The sequence below is a fragment of the Phodopus roborovskii genome, unplaced genomic scaffold (assembly GCF_943737965.1).
Source record: "Phodopus roborovskii unplaced genomic scaffold, PHOROB, whole genome shotgun sequence".
NCBI lineage: Eukaryota > Metazoa > Chordata > Mammalia > Rodentia > Cricetidae > Phodopus > Phodopus roborovskii.
In genome coordinates, this window is record NW_026125781.1 from 199120 (window position 1) to 225222 (window position 26103).

Genomic DNA, 26103 nt, shown 5'->3' on the forward strand with positions numbered 1-26103 from the left:
CCCTGACTAAAATGTTGGTTGTGCTACACAATTCCACTTTAGTGCAGAAATGTATCAATTTGATGTACCGTTGCTGTTTTTTAGGTCTTAAGCACTTTTGTTTCTAAATACCATCTTGCTTTGAAATGATGAATAATTGTTACTAAATCACAAATCATCACAAATCCATTTTCATTTAGTCTGAATAAAATCCAGCATAAATGTATTAATTTGTTGTGGGCTTAGTGGCTCAGTGTCTTTCTTGTGAGCTTTCTGCCTCTGGGCAAACCACAGATGAAGCTGTCATTCTGGACTTAAACTGCACAGAAAGAGACAGTGACATTTGCCTTTTGTTTTCTTTTTAAGTCGCAGATCTTGCTAGGACACTTCTTTCAGACAGTCATGGAGTTGTGGCACTTGATCATATTAAAGATAGAGTTTTGAACATCAGCCCAGCTTGATAATCTGGAGGTCCTCATTGATCTTTATGGTATCAATTGCAGATAATGTTTGACTACTATGGCAAAAATAAAAAAGTTGATATCCATCCACAAACACTCTGAAACATGGGTGCTCGAAAAGAATCTTCACCCTGAACGGCTGGTCTAGGATGAATGGGAAGGTAAGGGATTGCTGATTGTTCTTTACCCCTTTCTCCTGAGATACAAGAGTTTCTGAGGAGCTGCCAGTCTGTGAACACAACTTTGAGTTCAATTGCCACATCGGCAGGAGGATCTTCCGAGTCACCGCAGGTCAAGCTGATGACAAAGCTTTCTGGGTTGAGGTGTACGATGCCCATCACTAATACCTTCTTGCCTGGCCACATGCCATCTTTAATGTGCCCACAAAATGGACCTATCAGTCATGGGAAGTACACGATGGCTTGAACTGGAGAACCCAGGGAGTTGTTTAACTGCCCATCATCAAGTTTCTAAAAAATAGAAGCACACAGATTGGCTTTCCACAGACCCTTGCTTATTGGGGAGTGAATGGAAGGGTGAGTAATCAACACAAGTCTGTCGGAATCCTGCAACCCTCCACAGACACACAGGCAATGTCTGCACATGATGCCTCTTTATATAACCGCAAAACAAAACCCTGCCTTTCCACTGAGTCTAAGCCTCTGATGATCCTCAGAATCTCAGACCAGATCAAATTCAAGGTCATGGCCCACAGGGAAGCAAAGCCCGTGTAGGTGGGCTGCAGGCCCCTCTCCAAGCACAACTGCTCTTGGAAACTTTGCCCCCAGGCCTGTCCTCTGGGATGTGGCTGGTGAGGAGCCCTGGATGTGGGAGCGTTCCCATGCTGCCAGGGCCACGGCCCCACACTAACCCACGTGCATGTTATTATTAGCTAGCTCTTTCACCTAATCTAAGCAAACTTCAGGCATTAAAAAGACATTGTTGCATCTGCTTCTTCAGTTCTTTAGTATTTTTGCCTTTCACCAAACATTTTATGACAAACAGGTTTAGAAAACAGAGTAAATTAGTTTTAATTAATTTTGAAAACCATGATAACATGCCTGTTATGATTATATAAATGAGATTTTTGTTGCTTCCATTTCGGTTATATCTCGTGATTACACAACAATTTCACATCGGGGCTGGAATATGCTGATTAGATGAGTAACATTAAGTACAAAATTATATTGTGCTGGCTGCATTTGAATTTTATAGAAAGAATAGACTCAGAGCCTGATTATTCAAGTCTCTGATTGCTTTGTCATTCACAGATTTGATAAATGGTTCAAACATTTAATGAATTGATAATTTGCTATTGAGTCAACAAAATGCCACATTGTAAACCTTACTTCTGAAAACCCAAAGATTATTTGGATTCTCATTCTTTGCGTTGTCTAACGGTGTATGTATAATTGTCCTATTTTTACTGTCCTTAATCACTTCCAATTGATTTGATAAGGTCTTTGCCAGCTCTCTGGAAGAGTTTCATTTTGACAAGATGATAATAGTACAAGGCATAATAAAATGACTACAATTCCAGTAGAGGAGAATAATGCCTTTATAGTGTGGAGATGTAGAGTCTCTATTTAGAAAATCCAGTCAGAGGGCAAATGAAATGCCTTCCCAGCTTGTTTCCAAATTATCCATTAACGAAAGACCATGTCATTCCACAATGTTTTCAGTGTAAAGGAATCTAGGAGAATATAGAATTGACCATTTAAGATAGTTAGAGCTGGTAGGAACTTGGGAGCTCTCAAACCCAAATGTCCCAAAGTTCCAGGTAATTATCATAGATGAGTGACAAGCAATAGACTGCAATTAAAGAGGGATTCTTCCTATGTTGCTTGTGGAAACATGGACTTGGTATTTGCAAGCATTCTGACTTTGAAAGTGACATCCAAATGTAGTCTTTCTTGGCCAGCCTAGGACCTGCTACTTCCCCTCTCCATCACAGATGATTGGACCTTGGATAGATGCTTGTCTCTGAGGAATGCTGGCTATGTATATGTAGCAGTAGACCCTTGTGACCAGTCTTGAAAGTGAACAATGACAGTTATTTCCTCAGAAAGTTCCAAGAGAAAATCGGAATTTTCAGTTTGGTAGTATGATAGGAAGATGTATACACAGAGATGGAGCTAAGTCACATAAATCACAGTTAGGACACCTGACTGTCTGAGTCCCCAATGCTAGGTAAGAAACCTTATTTAAACAACTATCAAAATCCAAGAGAAATGGACACAGTAGTTCCAGGAATGTGTGTGTGTGGTGTATACTGGAGATAATTATTCTTATTTTCCAGAGCTGTCCTAAGAATTACACCAGGCAGGACAGTTGGGAATTACAATAGTAAAAAATTACACAGAGGAAAGAGGTTGAAGTTTGAGGCCATCCTAAGGTACATCCTAAGGTACATAATAATTCTAGGCCAGCCTCAGTTACAGAGTGAAACCCTGTCTCAAATAAAACAAGTAAGCAAACAAACAAATAACAAGGAAAGCTATGCACCAGTCTAGGTAAGTACCTGACACAGAGAAGGCAACTAATGCTACCCCTTTGGCTACTCTCTTAATTGTTCTTTCTCCTGTCTGTGTATATATGGTAATATTGGCCTCAACCAAGGCCAGGGTACCAGTGTCTGTGGGTCAAGCTCACCCCCATTTGCTAGCTATTATCTGATCATGCCCCATTCCATATCCATATTTTTCGAGACCCAGGTCTTCAGGGGAATGGAAAGAGTCACTATCTGACTCTGGATGCCCTTTCTGTCAGTTTGCAGTATTGGAAGCAACTGCACTAGGTAGTTGAAGTTGACGTTGATTTAATGAGGGAATTTAATAAGGGAAATCAAGGCATCATTTTGCTGCCAATCTCCCTGTCTTCTGGCTCTTAAATTCTCTATGGCCCTCTTTTATGATGTTTCCTGAATCTTGGAGGGGTCGTTGTTATAGCCATCAAATTTAGGGCTCAGCACTCCACTGTCACTTATTCTTGGGACTTTGGCCAGTTCTGAGTCTGTGAATTAGTTAACTGCTGCCTGTAAGGAGCGTCTCTGATGCAGGCTGGGCAAGACATTAATCTCTGGATAAAACAGGAGTGTTTAGAAGACAACATTACCCTAAAATACATTTTTTTGCTTTATTCCTTTGGCAACTGGGTGAGGACAAGTAGTCTGTGTTTGATGGCAGTCTTGGCTTGGGTCCAACCTGTGTCTTCTTAGTCCTTGTGCCATATTTCCAGAAGCAACAGTTGGAGCCAGTTATATTGGAGTAGCCAAAATAAGAATGTTCTTAGAAAAGTTATTAATGCATTTCTGGAGCATAAATACAAGTGCTTTCTCTGCCTTGTGTTTTCAGCCTTCACTGGCCACTGAATGTCACTGTGGTTCCAAGGAAATGCAATAAACGTAAGACTCCTTTGGTCTTAGCAATGACTCTGGAGTCTGGAACAAAAACATTAATAGGTTAAATTGGCTCCAATATTCTCTTGATGCTTGTACAATGACTGTAGTGCACCATTTCTGTTTAATAATGCATTTGTGGTGATAAATCAGCAGTGGGAACAAAATGTTTGAGTCAACACTTCCAAATCTTCAAGCCCTATAGATTAAAACCTCAAAGCCGCAGGTTGTGATTCTGGTTGTGACTAACTCTGGTTAGATTCCTTCGTGGCCAGATGGAGAAACTGAGGTAAAAGACACATGGCTGGTGGCCATGCCAGAGGAGCAGCAGGTGGCAATTAAGGTTCAAGGAAGCCAGCCCACCGGGAAGCAAAGTTCAGATGGATGAATCTTAGTTAAGCAAGGGCCCGAGAACCTCAGTCCCAGAGGCCAGTTGCTACTGCTGTGTCTTTGCATGTTTGCCACTGTAACTGTTGTCCAGTATTTGGCATGGTGTGAATGGGCATAGGGAGAGCTCCACTGCTCTTAATGTGGGATGATTATCTCATGGAAATATCCTATTCTACTGGACATTTTTACTTGTGGATTATTATGAAAATGGTTTCCTCCTGAGCTGTACTGTTTTAACTGAAGCAATGATTTTATACAGTAATTGTATTAGTTTAAATAGGGTTATGATGATTGAGAGTCTTTGGTTTTTCAGCATTTTTTTCTTTTTAAAGTGATCTTACTTTACATACCAACCCTATTACCGTCTCCTTCCCACCCTCCCACTCCCTTCACTATCTCCCCATCCCACCCCCATCCACTCCTCAGGGAGGGCGAGACCTCCCATGAGGAATCAACAAAGCCTGTCATATTACTTGAGGCAGGATACCCCCCCACACCATATCTAGGCTGAGAGAGTATCCCTCCATAGGGAATGGGCTCCAAAAATCCAGTTCATGCACTAGGGATAAATACTGGTTACTCTGCTAGTGGACCCACAAACTGCCAAAGCCCCCCAACTGTCACTAATATTCAGGGGGCCTAGTTCAGTCTTATGTAGGTTCCCCAGGCTGTCTGTCCAGAGTTATTGAGCTCCCACTTGCTTGGATCAGCTGTTTCTGTTCCCCATCATGGCCTTGACTCTTTTGCTCATAATATCACTCCTCCTGATTGAAAGTCTTTAACAAATAAACTAAGGGATTATGATAGAGGTTAGCTTAGTGAGAAAACTCATATAGCAAAAAGCAAGTTATAGTATTGCTTCCACCCCTGCAAAAGCAGGGGCTACAGAGGATAGAAAAATAAGAACAAGGAAATGTCACGTAGCTAGTTTCTCTTGGGGAGCTGTATAGACTGTGGCTTAGGTTAATGAGTAAGAAAAACAATTGAGTTCCAAAAGCCAAGATAGCTCATGTTCTTTTAATCTGAAGTTTGAGAGATGTGTTTATAGGTTTCAGTATGCATCACAGCTAAAATAAAGCTTTAGATATGATTTAAGGTTAGGTTAATATGTTTTTGTTAATGACTTGAAGAAAAAAAAAATCTTGGAAAACATTTAAAGGCATACTTTTAATAGCCAAGTGAGGGACTTGTTGAGGACAGGGAATAAGAACAATGACAACCTGTCTATTGCTGGTACCCTTTCTTGCTAGAAATGGTTGGCGATCAAAGATGATGATTAAATTCCTTGTACCCATTTCTGCCTTCACCTTCTTCATATTAAAAACTGTTGATGAGTAGATACACATCCTGAGGATTTAAAGTAGAGCTGACTGGTTGTTTTTGATATATAAAAGCTTAGATTTGTGATACTTTAAAATTTTTTTTATAAGATTACTTTTTGAGGTAAATAATAAAATAATCCTTTCTTTGTACTTGCAAAATGCAACCTGCCAGTAAAAGAACTGGCTGAGAAAAATACCTTGCTTGCTTACACTATGTTAGTCTATAACAAGTTGCTTTGACATGAATGTGTGTGAGTTCTTGGGATAATGTGTTTTTCGTCTATAATACGTAGGATGTTCAATCATGTAAGGGAAATGAGGACATGTCAACCAACTTGCTACATAAATAAAGCAGAGACACAAAGAGAGAGGCTTTGACACACAATTAATATACATTGACATGCATCATTCATGGTAGGCCAATGTAGGTCACTTGACTTCAGAGACCAGGTACTTATATATTCATTCATTCATTCATTCATTCATTCATTCATTCATTCATTCAACAGATATGAGTATTCATTATGACCCAGAGAAGGTTCTTGGTGCAATGACCATAACAAAAATAAAACAAAATATAGTTTCTGTCATGCATAGTTTACATTCTAGTGGAAGAAGAAGGCAAATACCTAGCAAATATGTGCTATAAAGATAATTAAGGTAGGAAAAAGCATAAAGTGTAACAGAGTTCATTAGACTCCCCTTGTGAAACACTTAAGAATTCCCTTGGATTTTTTTTTCTTTATTCCAGCCATAGCAGTGGTAAGTAGTTTCAAAGAGTATTCAAGCAATTTCAAGCAGAGTCAATGTGATGCTGTCTTATAAGGGCTGTATACTGAGACTCCTACCTCGTGCTCCAGGTTTCTCTGACTACGGCCACTTCTGTCTTGAGCCTCCTAATAACTTTTGTCAAGGGGTGCTATATTATTTTACACTAAGCCCCACAGTTTATGTAGCTATTTCTACATAAGGAATGAGCAGTTAATGAGAAAGTCGGCCTCCCTTGTAATCCCCAGAATATGGTGCTGCTGTACACATCATAAACCACTTCAGACACCCAGCAGGATTGAAAAAAGCAATTGGCCATCATTGTGGTCAATTCTATAGATGGTCATCATATAAACTCTCCCCTTCCTTTATGTGTTTCTCTTCCTCTTCACCCCTGCTTCCTGAGATCACATTCCTAAAGAAACAACTTGCATTAAAACTATTGTGATCAACATATAAGGAAAGGCCTTTAAATGGTAAATAATCTCTGCTTGTATTTAGGTGAAGATCACTAAGGGATTTAGAATATCAAATGCAAAAACCTGAAGGTATGAGGGCACTTAATGTGTTTGGAAGCAGCAATAAACTCACCAAGGCTGTAGTGCAGCAAGCAAGAGGTAAGAGTAATAGGAGATAAGTCAGTGACGCCATGGAGACACTTAGAGATCACCAGGATGAGGGGGATTTTCTCTGAGATAAAGGAAGATCTACTGGAGCTTTCTATGAGAGAATGACATAATTTGACTCAAGTTTTGAGAGGGTCGTCTAGGTTGAGAAAGAGACTATAGAAGACAAAGGATATTTAGAAGATAATTGAGAATTGAGTCTAGATGGAAGAGAAAATAATGTTTAGATCAGAGTAGTAGCTCTCAAGGTGTTAAGAACAAATCCACTTCTGGGTGTATTTTAGTGTATAACTAAAGAAATTGCCAAAGACTTTGGTGAGGCCTAGAAGAGAAAGAGAAGAGCCAAGGACATCTATGAAGCCCTAGGACTAAGTAATAAAAGGATTGAACAGTCCATTAACTGAAATACAGAAAAGTGGAATGGGATCACTTGCAGAAAAATCTCAAAACAGGAGTTTGGACGTTAAAATTTTAGGTTCCTAATTGAACATTCCAATGGGCATATTAAAGGGGATCTTGGCTCTGTGAAAGAATGAGGAACAGACAAGGAAAGTCCAGAGAAGAGGAATACTGCATTAACTCCTTGGAGAGACAAATACAATAACTGTCTGAGGTCCCTTAGACTGCTCAGTCCTTCTGGCTGAGACCCATGTTCAGGGGGCCTGAGTCAGACCCATGATGGATTCCCAGATATCAGTCTGGGGGACCATTAGCTCCTCCTTGTTCAGGTCAGCTTTCTCTATGTGTTTCTGCAACCTGGCCTTGTCCTCACTCTCTGGATCTGGATTCCAGTTCGACTCAGTGTTTAGGTATGGGTGCCTCCAACTGGCACTAGATGAGGGCTTCATGATGGTGGATAAGGTAGTTGTTGATCTCACTAACCAGGAAGGGAATTTATGGTAGCCTTTCCATGGTTGCTCAAAGTGTTAGTTGGCGGTGGTCTTGTAGGTCTCTAGACCTTTCTTTAGGTTCAGTTTTCTCTTCAAACCAATAATGGCTCCCTCTTTTATGCTCTCTCTCTCTCTCTTTCTCTTCTCTCCTCTATTCCTCCCCTGACTCAATCTTCCTAGTCCCATGTGCTTTCCTCTCCTCCCTTTCTCTTTCTCCTAGTTCTCTCTCCATTCACTGTCCCCACACTTCCCATGTACTCTGGGGGATTTATCCTTTCCCCTTTTTGTGAGGGACCTTATATAAATTTCTTAGAATACACCTTGTATCCTAGTCCCTCTGGTGGTGTGAATTATAGGCTGGTGATCCTTTGCTCTACGTCTAAAATCCGTATATGGTAGTACTCAAAATGCTTCATGTTAGGAATGTTTAATATGCATACTCAACTTTCTCCATTGCCCACATTCTCTCTTTCACTCTCAGTTAAAGAATGTATTTCTTGGGGCTGGGCAAATGATTCACTGGGTAAAGTGCTTGTTGCATAAAAAAAAAAAAGAACAGAGAAGTAAAAGCCAGGTGTGGTGTTCAGCATCCCAGAACTGGGAGGTGGAGATAAGAGGATCCAGGGGACCTGCCAAGACAGCCAGTCCAGCCAATCAGTGAGCTCCAGTTCAGTGAGAGACGCAATCTCAAAAACAAAGCAGAGAGCAACAGAAGAAACATGGAGGTCAATGTGTGCTCTCCATATGTACACACGTGTGTATGGGCACTTACACTGGTCTTTAAAAAGAATATATTTCTCATTTTTAGGTGTAATCAAATCGTTTGACTGTCATAAATTGTTTTCTACTAATTTCAAATGAACTTGCTATAACAGTCTTTACCTTACTAATCAAATATATCAGCTATTACCTTAAAAATATATGAGAAAGAAATAAAAGGGATACAGATAGGGAAAGAAACCACACTACCTCTATTTTCAGATGGAAAGATCCTATAGTTGAAGCATCCTGAAGAGTCTATGACAAAATTCTTTTTTAAAAATTTTCAACAATTTTTTATTTTACATATCAATCCCAAGTTCCTTCTCCTTCCCCTCCTACAAATTCCCTCTGCTGTCCCCCATCCCACTCCCCATCTACTCCTCAGAGAGGGTGAGGCCAACCATGGGGAATCAACAAAGTCTATAACATCACCACATTGAGGCAGGGCCAAGGCCCTCCTCACTGTATCTAGGCTGGGAAAAGTATCCCACCATAGGGAATGGGCTCCAAAAACCAGTTCATGTACTAGGGATAAATACTGGTCCCATTGCCAGTAGCCCCACAATCTGCCCAAGCCACACAACTGTCACCCACATTCAAAGGGCCTAGTTTGGTCCTATGCAGGTTCCCCAGCTGTCTGTCTGGAGTCAGTGAGCTTCCACTAGCTCAGGCCAGCTGTGTCTGTGGGTTTCCCCAGCATGGTCTTCCTTTGCTTATATTATCGCTTTCCCCTCTCTTCAGCTTGACTCCAGGAGCTTCTCCAAACTCAACTATTCTGTTTCCTCTTGTTCTCCTCCCCCTTTCCCCCATTTTCCTCCCTCCCCCCCAACTTACTCAGGAGATCTTGTCTATCTCCCCTTCTTGGGGAATCCATGTATGTCTCTCTTAGGATCTTCTTTGTTACTTAGCTTCTCTGGGGTTGTGGATTGCAGGCTGGTTATTATGAGAAAATTCTTAAATCTGACAATATTTTCAGTAAAATATCAGGATAATAATATGCAAAATTCAATAACTTTTCTATGGGTCAACGAAAACTTGCTGAGATAGAAATGTAAAAATGCCCTATTTGTAATAACTTAAAAAATACCTAGAATAAGCCTAACCAAGGGGATGAAAGACCTCTGAAAAGAAGAGTATAAGATAATGAAGAAAGAAACTGAAAATTGTTCTAGAAAATGTTGCTCCTCAGGGATTGGCAGAATTAAATTGTGAAAAATGGTGTACATAATCAATGTAATCTCCATTATAATTCAAATGACAGTCTTCACAGAACTATCAAACCAATCTCAAAAATTCATGTGGAAACAAAAGAATCCTGAATAGCCAATGCCATCAGAACCAGGAAGAATAATATAGGACATCATAGTACCTGATTTCCAATTATGCTATAGAGCATCAGTAGCAAAGACAATGTGGTACTGACACAAAAACAGACATCAAGACTAACAGTATAGGATAGAGGACCCAGTAGTAAAGCTGCACAACTATAGCCAACTAATTTTTGACAGATCCATATTTCTCAAGCTGCCCAACAATCAACCCTAAATAACTGAAAGACCTTAATATAAGACCTAAAATGTTGAAAGCTCTGAAAGAAAACGTGTGTCAGTGCTCCAAGATACAGGTATAGTTAAGAGCTTTCCTAAAGGGGCTTTAATAGTACTGAAAGGAATCCTGAGAATTCACAAATGGCATGACATGAAGTTAAAAATCCTCTGCATAACATAGGAAGTCGTCAGAAAGGAAACATTGTTTTCATTACTGTAGCTCTGTAGTAGATCCTGAGAGCAGATATGATGATACCTCTGGAAGTTCTTTTATTGTACAACATTGTTTTAGCTATCCCTGGTTCTTTTTTTTTTTTTCATATGAAGTTGAGTATTGTTCTTTCAAGGTATTTAAAGAATTGTGTTGTAATTTTTTTTTTTGATGGGGATTGCATTGAATCTGTAGATTGTTTTCAGTAGGATTGCAAAAGTAGCAATCCTACTGATCCATGATCATGGGAGATCTTTCCATCTTCTGATATTTTCTCCAATTTCTTTCCTCAAAGACTTGAAAACTCATGAAGTATGTTTTGTGCTTGCCAACTACTCCTGGACATGGGACTTGTCCTGAAGTAATATATATATATATATATATATATATATATATATATATATATATCCATTGGAGAAATGGATTTCCCCTTTGCAATCATGGATCCATTGCATATAGCTTCTTCATTTGGTTTGGGACTCATGTACTTCACCTTCTTAGTGCTGAGTACCTGCATGGCTTGAATCTATGCAGTTCTTTTTTTTAAAAAGTTTTTATTTATTTTATGTATATGAGTGATCTGTCTTTATGCACAACAGAAAAGGGCACCAGATCTCACTACAGATGGTTGTGAGCCACCATGTGTTTGCTGGGAATTAAGCTCAGGACCATTGGAAGAGGAGCTGTGGTGATATACTATTTATGATTTATTAAAGCTTGCATGAAGAATCAGAAAACCAAAATCAGCCACAAACTGTAGAAGCCTGGCATACACCTTTAATTCCATCAGCCAGAAGCTAGGCGGTGGTGTGGTACACACCTGTAATCCTAGATCTCAGGATTAAGATGTAGACAGATCTCTGTGAGTCTGAGGCTACCCAGGGATATGCTAGAGTGATTCAGTCTAAAAGAGAATTATAGCTCACACCTTTAATTCCAACATTAGGGAAGTATATAAGACAGAATCAAGGTTTCAGAGAGGCATTCTTTCTCCAGCCACACCAAGGAGAGGTCTGAGACTTAGTGAAGAGCTTGTGCATGGATCAGCCCTTTCAGCTGAGCTAGAGGTGAGAGCTAGAGGGCAGCTGCTTTGCTTTACTGCTATTTAGCTTGGAGCTTGGGCCCTAATATCACTCTCTGGGTTATTTATTAATTTGTGTTACAAGGAACCAGTGCTCTTAACCACAAAAATTGGATGATACAGGCACAAAAATAAACATATAAGCCAATGGAATCGAATATAGGACCCAGAAATAAATCCACACAGTTACACCCATCTAATTTTTGAGAAAGCTTTCAGAAACACACATTAGAGAAAGGACAGACTCTTTGACAAATGGTTCTGAGAAAACTGGGTATACATATTTAGAATGAGTCCAGATCTTTTTGTCTCTTGCTTTGCAAAAAAAAAAAAAAAAAAATTCAATTAAACATGGATCAAAGAAGTTGATGTAAGACCTGAAACTCTGAGAGGAGAGCATGGAAAGACAAACATGTCAAGATATGGGCATAGGCAAGGATTTTCTGAAAAGATTTAGTAGAACAATAAATAATCTTAAGACGAGATAAATGGGATTTTTATAAAAGTAGAAAGCTTCTGCAGAGTAAGAGGGAATAATCAGTGAAGTGAAGGCAGCCTAGAGAATGCCAGCTCTTATCTATGGCTAGGGTTTAATGTCCAGACCATATGAAAACCCAGATATTAATAACCCCTTCCCAATAAACCATCCAGATAGTCAGTGGAAAATGAATTGTTAAAATTCTTTTTCAAATGGATCAAAGACCTCAACATAAATCCAGCCACACTGAACCTCTTAGAAGAGAAAGTGGGAGGTACCCTGAATGAATTGGTACAGGAGATCGCTACCTGAAAATAATACCAGTAGCACAGACACTGAGATCGACAATTAATAAATGGGACCTCCTGAAACTGAGACGCTTCCGTAAGGACAAGGACAGTCGACAAGACAAAATGGCAGCTCACAGAATGGGAAAAACAATCTTCACCAACACCACATCTGACAGAGGGCTGATTTCCAAAATATACAAATAAATCATGAAGCTAGTTACTAAAACACCAAATAATCTAATTAAAAAGTGGAGTGGAGAACTAAATAGAGAATTCTCAATAGAGGAATCTAAAATGGCTGAAAGACACTTAAGGAAGTGCTCAACATACTTAGCCATCAGGGAAATGCAAATCAAAACAACTCTGAGATACCATCTTACTCCTGTCAGAAGGGCTAAAATTAGAAACACCAAAGACAGTTTATACTGGAGAAGATGCAGATAAAGGGGCACATTCCTCCATTGCTTGTGAGAGGGCAAACTTATATGGCCACTTTGGAAACCAGTATGGCGGTTCGTCAGGAAAATGGGAATCAGTCTATCTCACGATCAGTAACTCCACTCTGTGTTGGGATACCTTGATCAGCCTTGAAACATGGTGGGGGAGAGAGGGGCTTGGTCCTGCCTTAATTTGGTGTGCCAGAATATGTTGACTCCCCAAGGAAGGCCATACACCCTCTGAGGTGGATGGGAAAAGGGCGAACTGGAGTTGAAATGCAAAATGAAAAATATATAAAAAAGATAGCAGAAGTTGGGTCAAACTGGGGATAGGGTGGGAACCAGCTGGATGGGAGAGGAGGCATGCAGGAGGACAGTGGCAGAAGGATATTGTGGTGATACATTGTTTGATCTACTAAAGCTACTGGGGATATAAAATGCAAAGCTAGCCACAGCCATAGAGCCAAGCAGTGATGGTACACTCCTTTAATCCCAGGACTCAGGGGACAGAGGTAGACAGATCTCTATGAGTTCAAGATCACACTGAGTTATACGAAACTGATCCACTCTAAAAGAGAACAGCTCACACAAAGGTGATCTCAGCACTTGAGACCACATACTTTTAATCCCAGCACAAGGGAGGTGGAGACAGAAGTGATATGGCTGGGGGTAGACAGAAATATAAGGCATAAGCTGGAGGAGACAGGAACTTAGAGGATTGCAGTCTGAGGCTTGGTGAAAAGCAGTGCAGTCTGCATCGTACTCTGAGGATTTGTGGAGGCAGGATCACCTGGTAAGAGCTACTGTGGCCTGGCTGCTTTGCTTCTTTGGTCTTCAGCTTGAATCTCAATATCTGTCTCTGAGTTTTTATTATTCATGTTACAGGATGTCATGATGAATACACATTACTTTGTATGCTAACAGAAAAAAATAATAAGTTACATACTGTAAATTGAGAAGTTATTGAAAGTAGGTTTCAAATATTCTACCTCTTTAAGCAATCAGCTTTGACAAGATGGATGCTAATTAGCCTGCTTTACTTATTCTATATCATATTAATAAATGATGGCATTACCTTTTGCCCCATAGATATTTGCAAGTATAACTTGTCAATTGAGAATAAAAGATAGTCACTATTTCAAAAATGATAAAAATGTCCCAAAGATGCAGGAAAAGGGGAATCCAAATAAAACTCACAATTAGACATCACTGTGTATCTTTTAGGATGTCCATCATTAAAAAAAATTAACAAGCATTGGTGAGGATATTGATAAAAAGGGAACCCTGGAACATTGTTGAAAAATAGTTAATTGGTACAGACTTTATGAAAAACACTATGGAGTTTCTTAACCCTGGAACATTGTTGAAAAATAGTTAATTGGTACAGACTTTATGAAAAACACTATGGAGTTTCTTTAAAATTAAATTCAGAATGCCATACAACCCCCCAGGACTTTCATTTGTGAGCTATTATTCAAATGAATTGAAATCACTGCATTGGAGAAATACTCATATTCTCAATTTTGTTGCAACATTATTCATAGTAGCCAAAATGTATCAGCAACCTAAATAACCCTTGATAAATAAGCTTGAACAAACATGTATATATATTACACACACACACACACACACACACACACACACACACACACAATGGAATATTATTCAACCTTAGAAGATGGAAGGAAATTCTGATATTTCCTACAGTAGATGGTCTGGAGAACATTTTTTTTGGATAATTTTTTAAATTTAAATTTTAAAGAAGCTTGTTTTACATGTTAATCCCAGTTCCCTCCCTCTCCCCCTTGGAGAACATTTACTAGATGAAATTACTTAAGCTTACTGTAAGATCTTACTTATATATGGAATCTGTAATTGTTAAATTCATAGAAGCAGAGAGTGTAATGGTGATTGCTAGTTGTTGGGTAGAAGGGGAAATTGGGAGGGGTGGTTAAAAAATATAAAATTTCAGTTATGTAAAATAATGCTATATTTGCTGTGTCAGACTGTGTATATAAATAACAATATTGCATGCAATATAAAACTTCTTATATCATATTTCTATCTCCCCCTCTCTCTCTCTCACACACACACACACACACACACTCACACAATAATAAGGGAGAGAATGTCCTTTGGAATGTGATGTATATATTTCCATGATGGTGATTTCATGCATAAGTACCTTCAAACTTTCTGAGTTGTGTATATTTAATAACTATAGCTTTTTACTTGTCAATACTATCTAGATAAGGTGACATTATAAAGAGATAGTATATGAGGAAAATGAAAATCATCATCTTAGGGGCTTGAGAGATGTCTCAGTGGTTATAAGCACTGGCTGCTCTTCCAGAGATTCTGAATTCATTTCCCAGCAAACACATGGTGGCTCACAACCATCTGAAGTGAAATCTGGTACACTCTTCTAGTGTACAGGCATACATGTTGGCAGAACACTGTATAATAAATAATTAAATAAATATTAAAAAGAACCATCATGTGTTTGTTGTAGCTACTCATTGTTTTCCTCTAAAACACTATGCTTGTGAACTCATGCCAGGTTCCAAGTTCAACTTAATACCTCTTTCCTTCAGTTAAATTTTGTGTAGGCACAGCAGCCATATTTCCTGCACAAGAACTGTATAGATTTGATCCATCACCACTCTGTCATGGAAGGAGGAGTGTGCACAAGGTTCTGTGGGTCTATAGGCAGTTAATGACTGGTAGAGGAGGGAGAGACATTTTCTTCAGTGGTGTAGCCATTGGGATGTTGATCATGCTTCTGTAAATACCTCCTCACCCATTCTCCTGTAACCCGAATTAAACTCACCGGGTCACAAAAAGACATGGAAATAGAGCTAGGAAGCGAATAGAGGATTATTGGGAGTGAAAGGAAGAGAATAACAGAAAGTCATGGAAGAAGAGTATGAACAAAATATATAATTTATTTCTGTATGAAAATGCCATAATAAAATGTTTCAAATAATTTATATATGCTAACAAAACCTGTATGAAGGTGGTGGTGACATATCATGCCTGTTATCAAAGACTGGCTTCTTCCAAGAGTGGGAATGTTAGCACAGATGTAACCCTAATAGCCCTTGCCCTTCCTGAAGCCAAGGTCAGGTGTCAGATTAGCTTTGGAGGCAAGTGTGCAGACCATGCTCATGGAGAGCCACCTGGAACACATTGGGATTGAATCCATCCAGACCTCAGCCTTCTGAGAGGCACAAATAAACTTGATTAATGACCCTGAGCTTGTCCTCAGCTCCTCCAAAAGCCTAGAGCATGACATAAGGTTTTGTAAAAAAAAAAAAAAAAAGGGGGGGGGGTACTAAACCATTTCATTTCTAATAAAAGATCCCAGGCACAGAAAAGAAAAGGCACATTCCTGTCAATCAAACTCAATTCCATGGCCTCTAAAGATCATCTTCTATGAGAGACTTCACTTGGCTGGTTTATTAGAACCTCAGATTTTCATGAGCAAAGAAGAGTAAAATTGTCAGAGTTGCCAAACCTCAAAGACACATGGTTCAAGGAATTTTAAATCTTCATGGAACAGCAAAGCTACCCTCCTTTAGGGAGCTGGTAATGGAATCTTTTGTCTTCATAGAAATCCACAGAAGGCCTTTGTTGATGTCATGAAAGCAAGATTTTGGGTTTAAGAAACATTAGCTGGTTACCTCCTTGAAGACGCTGAGAAATGAACACCGTTTGAGCATGAAAGAAATAGACTGGGGATTATCTTAGCTGGAAGATCAAAAGGTGATCTTAGAGATGCAATTCTTTAACAAGTAAGATTTACTCCTCTTGTATAATTGGGGAGAAAGGAGGCAAAACTGTGAGGAGAATTAAGCCCACATAAGAATTACATATTCATTTGTCTTCTAAAGGAGGTTGAGACAATAAATCACTGAGTAAAAGTCTTAAAATTTTTCTCATTGTTTTCAAAGGGAGAAACTTATCACCCAGTTAGCAGCAGGTGTTATTAGTAGTTGATAAATATTTTTTTTCAAATAAGCAGAGTGTATTTTAAATTAGCTGGTAGCTATGCACATTCATTTTTTTTCCCTAAAAGGGAAAGGTATGAGATAAGCACATTTTCATTTTTGGGAACTTTCTGTTACCTCACATCATTGGAGTCTGGAGGAGTAATTTTGTTCATTCATATTTAGGTAATGTCTAAGGTTGCCTTTATAACCAGTCACTCTAAAATGTAGTGGCTTAATTTTATAATATTATTTAATTTTTTCTTTATTTGGAGAATTTCATACATAGAGAAAATGAAATATCTTCAACTATTGTTTCCCCTTCAAATCCTTCAGATTCCTTATATCTCCATTGACACATCAGGCTATTTTTTTTTAAAAAAATAATACATTAAGTCCCCCAAGTGCTGGTTTTATGTACATGGGTTTGAGGCCATTTGTAGATAGAGTTTCTCTGTGTCTCAGTAGCCACTCCCAAATAACCACCATTAATTATAAATGCTCAACTGATAGTTTAGGCTTATTACTAACTAGCTCTTACAAATTAAATTAACCCATATATATTAATATACATTCTACCAGATGGTATTACCTCCCTTTCATCTTGCACCCATTTCCTTTCTCTGTCTGTTTGGCAACTCCTCTGACTCTACCCTTCTTCTTCCCAGTGTCCTTAGTCTGGTTTTCCCACCTAATCTTATCTTTTCCAGATACTGGCCAGTCAGCTTCTTTATTAAACCAGTAACAGTATAATTTACACAGTGTACAGAATGATTATTCCATAGCAGCCATCCATTGGAACATGTAATCCTACCAGTGGCTGTAGTAGGACTACCCCAAAAAAGAATAATTCTCTGTTTCAAGTAACATCAACTGCCAATAGCCCCTCAGTAAAGGGTTGGGGATGAGATCATTTAAGCCACCTATGCTGAGATTTTGCTGGATTGATCTTGTGTGGGTCTTGTGAAGGTAACCATAGGTCAGATGTATTCATAGGCCAACCTTATCTAGATAATTCCTCAATTATTATTCTCTTCCAAGGTGATTTTAAGTTGTGTCAAATTGAAATTTACACCTTAGATAGAGTTACTTATATAGCTATAGTTAGCTAGTAGCCTGTCTGAATTTTGTGAACTAACATGCTTTTACATTTCTGTTGGTTGATTTTTGACTGTTGTCTAGATCATGTGTTTTAAGTGTGCTGATATGAGCTGCCTCACATAGTACCTAGATTCTAATATGAGTAGCTACAATATCCAATTTCCCAGCTTCTGCTCAGAATACATTTGTTGATGTTCTAGTGACCTAAGCAAATAACATGGCAAAGCCTCGAATTAATGTGGAAGGGAACCAATCAAGAGAAATGGTGTGAATAGATGTGGTTTCTTAACCATGTGCTACTACTGAAACAATTTATCACAGGTGGTAAATCTGGTGGTAGGGGAATTTAAGATTCCGAGGGAATTTATCAATAAATATTTTGATATTTTAACAACAGATATGTTATCAAAATATAAATGTAAGTACAGGTACATATGACTTACATTTAAGTCCTGGCTGAAAGACACTGTATGTTCTAGGACTAAATAGTGGTACCTTGACCTACTAATAATAAAGAATAATACAGCCAGGTGGTGGTGGCACATACCTTTAATCCTAGCACTTGGGAGGCAGAGGCAGCAGATTTCTGTGAGTTTGGGGCCAGCATGAGTTCCAGGACAGTCAGGGCTGTTACACAGAGAAAACTTGTTTCAAAAAAAAACAAAAAAACAAAAAAAAAAAAAAAACCCAAAAAACAAAAAACAAAAAACAAACAAACAAACAAAAAAACGACAAAAAAGGATACAATTTTGAGCATGCCTTTCACATTTGAGAAATGACACATTTCAGAGAAGTATTCTCATGAAAAGTACCATTCGCAGTGTTTGACAGGAGGATTTTTTAAAGTATTTTTCTTTATTTAACAGATATTTGATAAGGGCCTACTCTATTATTACCAAAAGATATGAACAATTTACCTAAGAAAAGAGACACTAATTCTTCCAAGTTGTAGAATACAAAAATCAACTCACAAAATCAGTTGTATTTCTATATAGTGACAATGAGAAATCTATATTTAAAGGGAGTTAAGGAAGCAGTGTTATTTTGTTGACCCCTCCTGGAAGGCATCACCCTCCCTGTGGAGTGGGGGGGGGAATGGGATTGGTGGGTGGTTGGGGGGCATGGGAGGGTGGGAGAGAGGGAGGGAGAGGGATCTGGGATCAATATGTAAAATAAGAGAAAGAAATAAATAAATAAAAGAAAACAGTGTTATTTGTAATAGCATTATCAAAAATAAGTAGAATATTTAGTAATAGACTTAACCAAAGACATAAAAAAATCTTGTATATTATAAATTTGAAATTGTCGCTAAAAGAAATTAAAGACACATATTAATGGAAAAGTGTCTTGTGCTTATGAAGTAGGATCTTTAGTATTGGTAAGATATAACCAATCTTAAAGTAACCAACAGATTTTAATCAAATCCTTGTGAATATCCCATGGTTTTCTTTAGAAGAAACAGAAAAAATACAACTTAGATGAATTCTATTTCCCCTTCTCTTCTCCACCCTTTCCCCCTTCTACCCCTTCTTCTCCCTCCCATATTTATTGCCTCCTCTTCCTTCTTCATCTTTCTTTTCTTCTTCTTTCTCCTCCTCTGATTTGGGGGGGGGGTCTTTTGTATTCTGTAACTTCGCGTTTCTCTTATTAGTTGATAAACAAGGCTGTTTTGGCCAATGGACAGGCAGAATTTAGCTAGGCAGGATTGCCAAACAAAGAGGCAGGGAGAAGGAGGACAGACTAGCACTATGTAGCTGCTGGGGAGGCCGGATGATAGGGCATCACCTAGGTAAGCCAAGGCCAAGTGGTGATACACAGATAAATAAAAATGGGTTGATAATTAAGAGAGAGCTAGCTAGTAAGAGGCTTAAGCCAATGGCCAAAACAATGATATATATATATATATATATATATATATATATGTATGTATGTATGTATGTATGTATGTATGTCTCTGGGTATTTATTTCATAGCACCTGGGGAGGGGCATGAAGGGAGGACAGAAACTGGTTCAGTAGAACCCAGGCTAGATGGAGAAAAGTCTCTTTCTACATTCCTCCTTTTGCATTTTTTTTTTTTTTTGCATTTTTAAAAACTTTGAAACAAGGCATTTCCCAGGCAGCCTTGAACATGCAATCTGTTTGATCCAGGCTTGTTGAGTTTCTGGGAGCATGGCTTGTATCTTTAAATTCCTTCAAAATTTCAAGGGACCTTGAATAGCTAATATAGCATAGACATTGAACATAGTCGGAAGTCCTGCACATTCTGATTTTAAAGCTTAAAATGTAGTATGGAAGTGACATGAATAGACTTTAAGAACAATGGTATCCACACCTCCTGTGGATACCACAAACTCCCCCACCTCACCTTTCCCCACCTCCAATACCAGCAAGTACTTACTATGAATACACCATCCTAGCAGGCAACACACAGCCAACAGAAGGAAACAGAAAACAAGGAGCAAAACACCCACCCAACAAAGGCAAACCCAGAAATCAGCACACAGACCTGTAATCACCCCAAACTCAGCTGCCACTGCAAGAATACAATCAACAACAGCCAGGGTCCAGCTACCCTATTACAGCAGGTACTGAGTATTCCAAAATAGCTGAACTACTAGAAACGATCTTAAAACCAGGTATCTGAAGATAATAGAGGACCTTAAAGAGGAACTGAATAAATCACTTAAAGTAATTCAGGAAAACAAAAACAAATAATTGGAGGCAATGACTAAATCTCTCAATGAAAGCAAGGAAAACACAAACATTTGCAGAAATGAATAAATCCCTAAAGACAGCCAAGAAACAAAACAAAACAAAAAAAAAATCGAAGGAAATGAATAAAACTGCTCAAGGCCTGAAACTGGAAATAGAAGCAATGAAGAAAACACAAACTGAGGAACTCTGGAAATGGAAAATTTAAGAATGTGAACAGGAACTACAGAGGCAAGCTTCAATGTAATTTTTTTTTGTACTTTTTACTCTTTAGGGGCTCTGCCTGTGGTGATATCTTGTTTATGATTTATTAAAGCTTGCCTGGGGATTCAGAAAGCAAAGTCAGCCACAAGCTATAGAAGCCAGGCACGCACCTTTATCCCAGCAGCCAGAAGCTGGGAGGTGGTGGCAGCACACACCTCTAATCCTTGGATTGAGGATGAAGAGACAAACGAATCTCTGTGAGTCTGAGGCCACCCAGGTCTACACAAAAGTGAATCAGTCTGAAAGAGAATTATAGCTCACATCCTTAATCCCAGCATTAGGGAAGTATGTAAGAAAGACTAAAGCAAGGCTTCAGACGGAGCATTTATTCTCCAGCCTTGCTGAGGAGAGGTTACAGTCCGAGGCTTGGCAAGAGCTTGTGGAGACAGGACCAGCCCTTTTCAGCCTGAGGTAGAGGTAAGAAGCTAGTAGCCAGCTGTTTACTTTTCTATTCAGCTTGAAGCTTGAGCCCCAATATCAGTCTCTGCGTCATTTATTTATTGGTGTTACAGCTGCCACCCAGCTCCCAAATAATCACAGAGTCTTATTCTTTCTTATGAACACCCAGCCTAAGCTTGATGTGTTTCTAGCCAGCTTTTCTTAAACAAGCCTGTCTACCTTCTGCCTCTGGGCTTTTATCTTTCTCTATTCTATGTACCTTTCTTTATTTTTTACTCTGTGAATGGCTCTGTAGCTGAGTAGCTGGCCCCTGGTGTCATCTTCTCCTTCTCCATTTTCTCCTCCCTTTTTTCATTCTTCTTCTATTTATTCTCTGTGCATGACAGCCCAAACCATCCCTCTCCTACCTAGTTATTGAGTTTTCATCTCTTTATTAGACCAATCATGTGTTTTAGAAGGCACAGAAACAAATGAAAATATAAGACTGAGTCACATCCTTGCATCACTAAAAAATATTCCACAGCAAAAACAAATGTAACACATCTTTAACTAATATTCACTAACACTTCACTAACAGAATTCAAGGTAGGAAACAGAGAATCTCAGGCATTGAAGATGCAATAGAAGAAAATGCTAAATCTAAAAAATTCCTGACATAAAACATCCAGGAAATCTGGAACACTAAGAAAACACCAAACCTAAGAACAACAGGAAGAGAGGAAAAAGAAGAATCCCAGCTCAAAGACCCAGAAAGTATTTTCAGAGTCCAGAGTGCTAACCATTACACGATGGAACTGCATTCCAGAAAGTATTTTCAACAAAATCATAGAAGAATAATTTCCTAACATAAAGAAGGACATACCTATAAAGGTACAAGAAGTATACAGAACACCAAATACATAGGCCTAGAAAAGAAATTCCCCTCACCACATAATAATCAAAACACTAAACATAGAACAAAGAAAGAACATTAAAAGCTGCAAGGGAAAAAGATCAAGTGAATATAAAGTGAGACCTATTAGAATTACACCTGATTTCTCAATGGAGATTCTAAAAGCCAGAGGAGCTTGGATAGATGTGCTGCAGACTAAGAGACTACAGATGTCAGCCAAGATTACTATACACAACAATAATTTCGATCACCATAGATGGAGAAAACAAAATATTCCATGATAAAGTCAAATTTAAACAATATCTATCCACAAATCCATCCCTACAGAAAGTACTAGAAGAAAATTCCAATGAAAACACAGGAAATAAACAATCTTACATCAGCAAAACTAAAAGACAGGAAGCACACTCACACCACCACCACCACCACTACCACCACCACCACCAATAACAACAACAAAGTAACTGGAATTAGCAATCATTAATCATTGATATCTCTTAATATCAATGGGCTCAATTCCCCAATAAAAATACACAGACTAATAGATTGAATGCAAAAACAGGATCCATATTTCTGTTGCATCCAAGAAATGCACTTCAACATCAAGGATAGACATTACCTCAGTGTAATGGGTTGAGAAAACATATTTCAAGCAAATGGACCTAAGAAGCAATCTTGTGTAGCTATTTTAATATATTACAAAGTAAACTGCAAACCAAAATTAATCAAAATAGATGGGAAAGGAAACTTGCATAACCATCAAAGGAAAATCCACCAAGATGACATTTCAGTTAATATGTATGTTCCAAACACAGACACCAAAGATTATAAAAGAAGCATTACTACAGCTTAAATCTCATATTGACCCTCACACTGTGATAGTGAGAGACTTCACTGTCCCACTCTTAGCAATGGACAGGTCCTTCAGACAAAAAGTAAATGCAGAAATACTGGAGCTAACAGACATTATGAACCAAATAGACCTAACAGATATCAAAGAACATTTCACTCAAACACAACTATATTTGGAGGCCAATTGGAGGGGGGGGGTGATATGGAAACCTAGTGGAAACTCCCAGGAATCTATGAGGGTGATCTTATTAATGACTCCTAGTTACAGAGGATCTGGATCCTGAACCAGGCATCCTATGTAACCAGGCAAGGCTTTCAGTGGTGGAACTGGAACACCAACCCAGCCACAAAACCTTCGATCTACACTCTGTCCTGCCTTCAAGATGTGCTGGGCAATGAGGATGCAGAACTTGTGGGAGTGACCAACCAACATCTGGTTTAACTTGAGGTCACTGTACAAGAGGGTGCCAATGCCTTACACTGTTTGGATGAACAGGAATCAGAGACTAGAAAGCCTGGAGAGCGCCCTCCTCCCCCCAAATAATAGAATGTTTCCTAATGATAATCTGCTGTACTCATTCATAGATTTGTGTTTTATCTGGCTGTCATCAGAGGCTTCCCCCAGCAGCAGGTGGGAGCTGCTACAGAGAGCCATGGCCAGACAGTATGCAGAGAGTCCAAATTGGAGGTCCTCATTGGGTCCCTCCCCTTGAAGCTCAGAGAATCATGTGGAAGAAGGGGAGGGAAGATTGTAAGAGTCAAAGGGGATGGAGGACCAGGAAAACATGACCCACTGAATCAACTAAGCAGGAGGGCTTTCGCTTTGTCTTACTGTATCTTTTTTGTCTTGTTTGGTTGTGGTCTTTTGAAAGCCTGCTCCTTTCTGAAGGGAAACAGAAGGTGAGTGATTTTTGAGAAGGAGGTGGGATGGGGCCAGCATACCATTGCAATTAGGAATGGCTGGTGGTGATATTTTTTCTTCAGGTTCTATCTATACTAGTTAGGGTTAATATTGCTGTGATGAAAAACCATGACAAAAGCAACTTGGGGAGAAAATAGTTTATTTGAGCTTACACTTACAGGCAATAGTCCATCACTAATGGAAGTCAGGACAGGAGGTCAAATAGGGCAGGAACCTGGAGGCAGAAACTGATGTAAAAGCCATGGAGGGGTTCTTCTTACTGCCTCACTTACCTGGGCTTGCTCAGACTGCCTTCTTACAGAATCCAGGACCATGTGCTCAGTGGTGACACCATCCATAGTGGTGTCCCCCATGAATCACTAATTAAGAAAATGCTTCAAAGCCAGATCTCTTGGAGGGATTTTTTTTCTCAATTAAGGTTCCCCCTTCCAGATAACTCAAGTTTGTGTTAAAATAGCCAGCACAGTACCTTTCACCTGCCCCTTCATCCCATTACCTATGCTCCCCTCAAAAACAAATAAACAAACAACCTCCAGCAAGACAAGACTCAGAGTATGCAGCATGATATGAAGTGGCTAAACAAAATGCTTTTCACTTTCTTTCCTTGCCACTGGAAGGAATGTAGCATAAATTTCCAGGTCTGTGTATGATGTTGGCACTGCCAATGGCTGACTCTTCTGTCATGTGGAGAAGTATGCAATAGGAGTGAATGAATTGAATTAGAGAAGGCTCCCATCAAATATGGAAGAGAAATTCCTGATGGCACTGACTTTCATTCCTCTATGGCTTTGGTTCTGTAGCCTTTTCTTCAATTATCTGCTATAAGCCTACACATTTCCTGGCTACTTGCACTCATAAAGTCATGCATTTTTTCCCCTAAGCTACTTTGAGGCAGGTTTCTTTCACAATCATATTAGAGTCTTGAATTGAAAGACATGAAAATCCTCCTTAGAGATTTCCAGAAATACTGGGGAGACATTTCCAAAGTGGTTGTAGCTATCTCGGGGATTCAGCAAGAGGGAAGATAGATGAAAGGTCGAATTTGTAGGGTAATAGAAGTTGCTGAGAGCTCATCTATGTCTAGAAATCTGGTTAGATCAGGGATATTTTTATATTGTTTCTGAAATAGGTTAATGAAAATACCTATTGAAAATGGTTTTTGAAAAAAGATTGTTGTAATGTTTTCTTCTCTTGAAGAAATCCAAGAAATCGCACTAAGTTTTTAAAGCAGATGGAGATTTAATATAGGGAATAGATTATGAATGTTTTGGAAGAGCTGGAGGTGCTGAAGAAGGAGGGTACTACTATGAGTAACTGTTGGAAGGCATAACTCTACAAAGCTAGAGGAGCACAAATAAGTAAAGTTGAGCTTTCATAGATAGTGTTTCTAGAGTTCCTAAACCTAGCTCTGACTCCTATGAGACTGCTGGAGCAAGAACCAATGCAGTTACTTGGTGCCACTGCAGTAGTCAAGAACAGAATGTTTATCATGCACTTCTTTATCACGAGTAACAGCCTCCTGTTGGCTGAAGTTAGAAATTAGCTGGCAAGAGAGACTGGAGCCATGGAGTTTCTAGTTCCCAGCCCCAGCAATATAGGGACATTCATATGGTCAGATCATACCTAAGCACCTAAGACTTCTACAAACCTACTTCAAAGGAAGTTGAAGGATTAATGAGATAATACATGCAAATTGCATAATATGGTTCTTAGTACCTAGCAGAAACTCAAAAGGTTAGTTACAGTGTTGGGGATGTTTCTGATTCTGAATGTATGTATCTACCAGTTTTATTAAAGGCATCTTACTCATCTATGCTAATATTCTTCTTCCTTTTCCCACCTACCTTCTCTTACATGATTTTCTTATTAATTGCAAGATATTCTCAGCCATAAGTAAATTTTGAAACTCCAGTGCCACTAAGTGCTCTAAAATGTTAATGTAACATGTATACTGCTTACCTATTTCATTTTGCTTCAATATATATAAAACCCTATGATGTGGTTGTTGAACTCTTGTGAGCATGACTATCACTGTGACCCATTTTCATTTCATTTCTCTTTTAATTTGCACATTTCATTGCTCAAAATTCTGAGCTTTAAAATGCAATGAAGCTTTCATGCATGTAAATCTTAAGGATGTTGGTTGTATTAAATCCTGTCATGTAGGCAGCCTCAAATCAGAGACCTCTACTCTGCAGCATTTCAACCCATTCTGATAAACTTGTGCTAACTTCTCAGATATCTTCATGGCAGCCATCTGTAGGGAGAAGAAGTCCTGAATGAATGTGTGTTTTGACATGGGCAACAAAGCTCAGACCCACACACACACAC

General features: G+C 38.9%; 1 pseudogene; it reads right to left on the reverse strand.

Moving 5' to 3' along the window:
• Window positions 1-426: 426 nt before the first annotated feature.
• Window positions 427-24110, reverse strand: LOC127217658 (galectin-related protein-like; annotated as a pseudogene).
• Between the last annotated feature and the right edge of the window lie 1993 nt (window positions 24111-26103).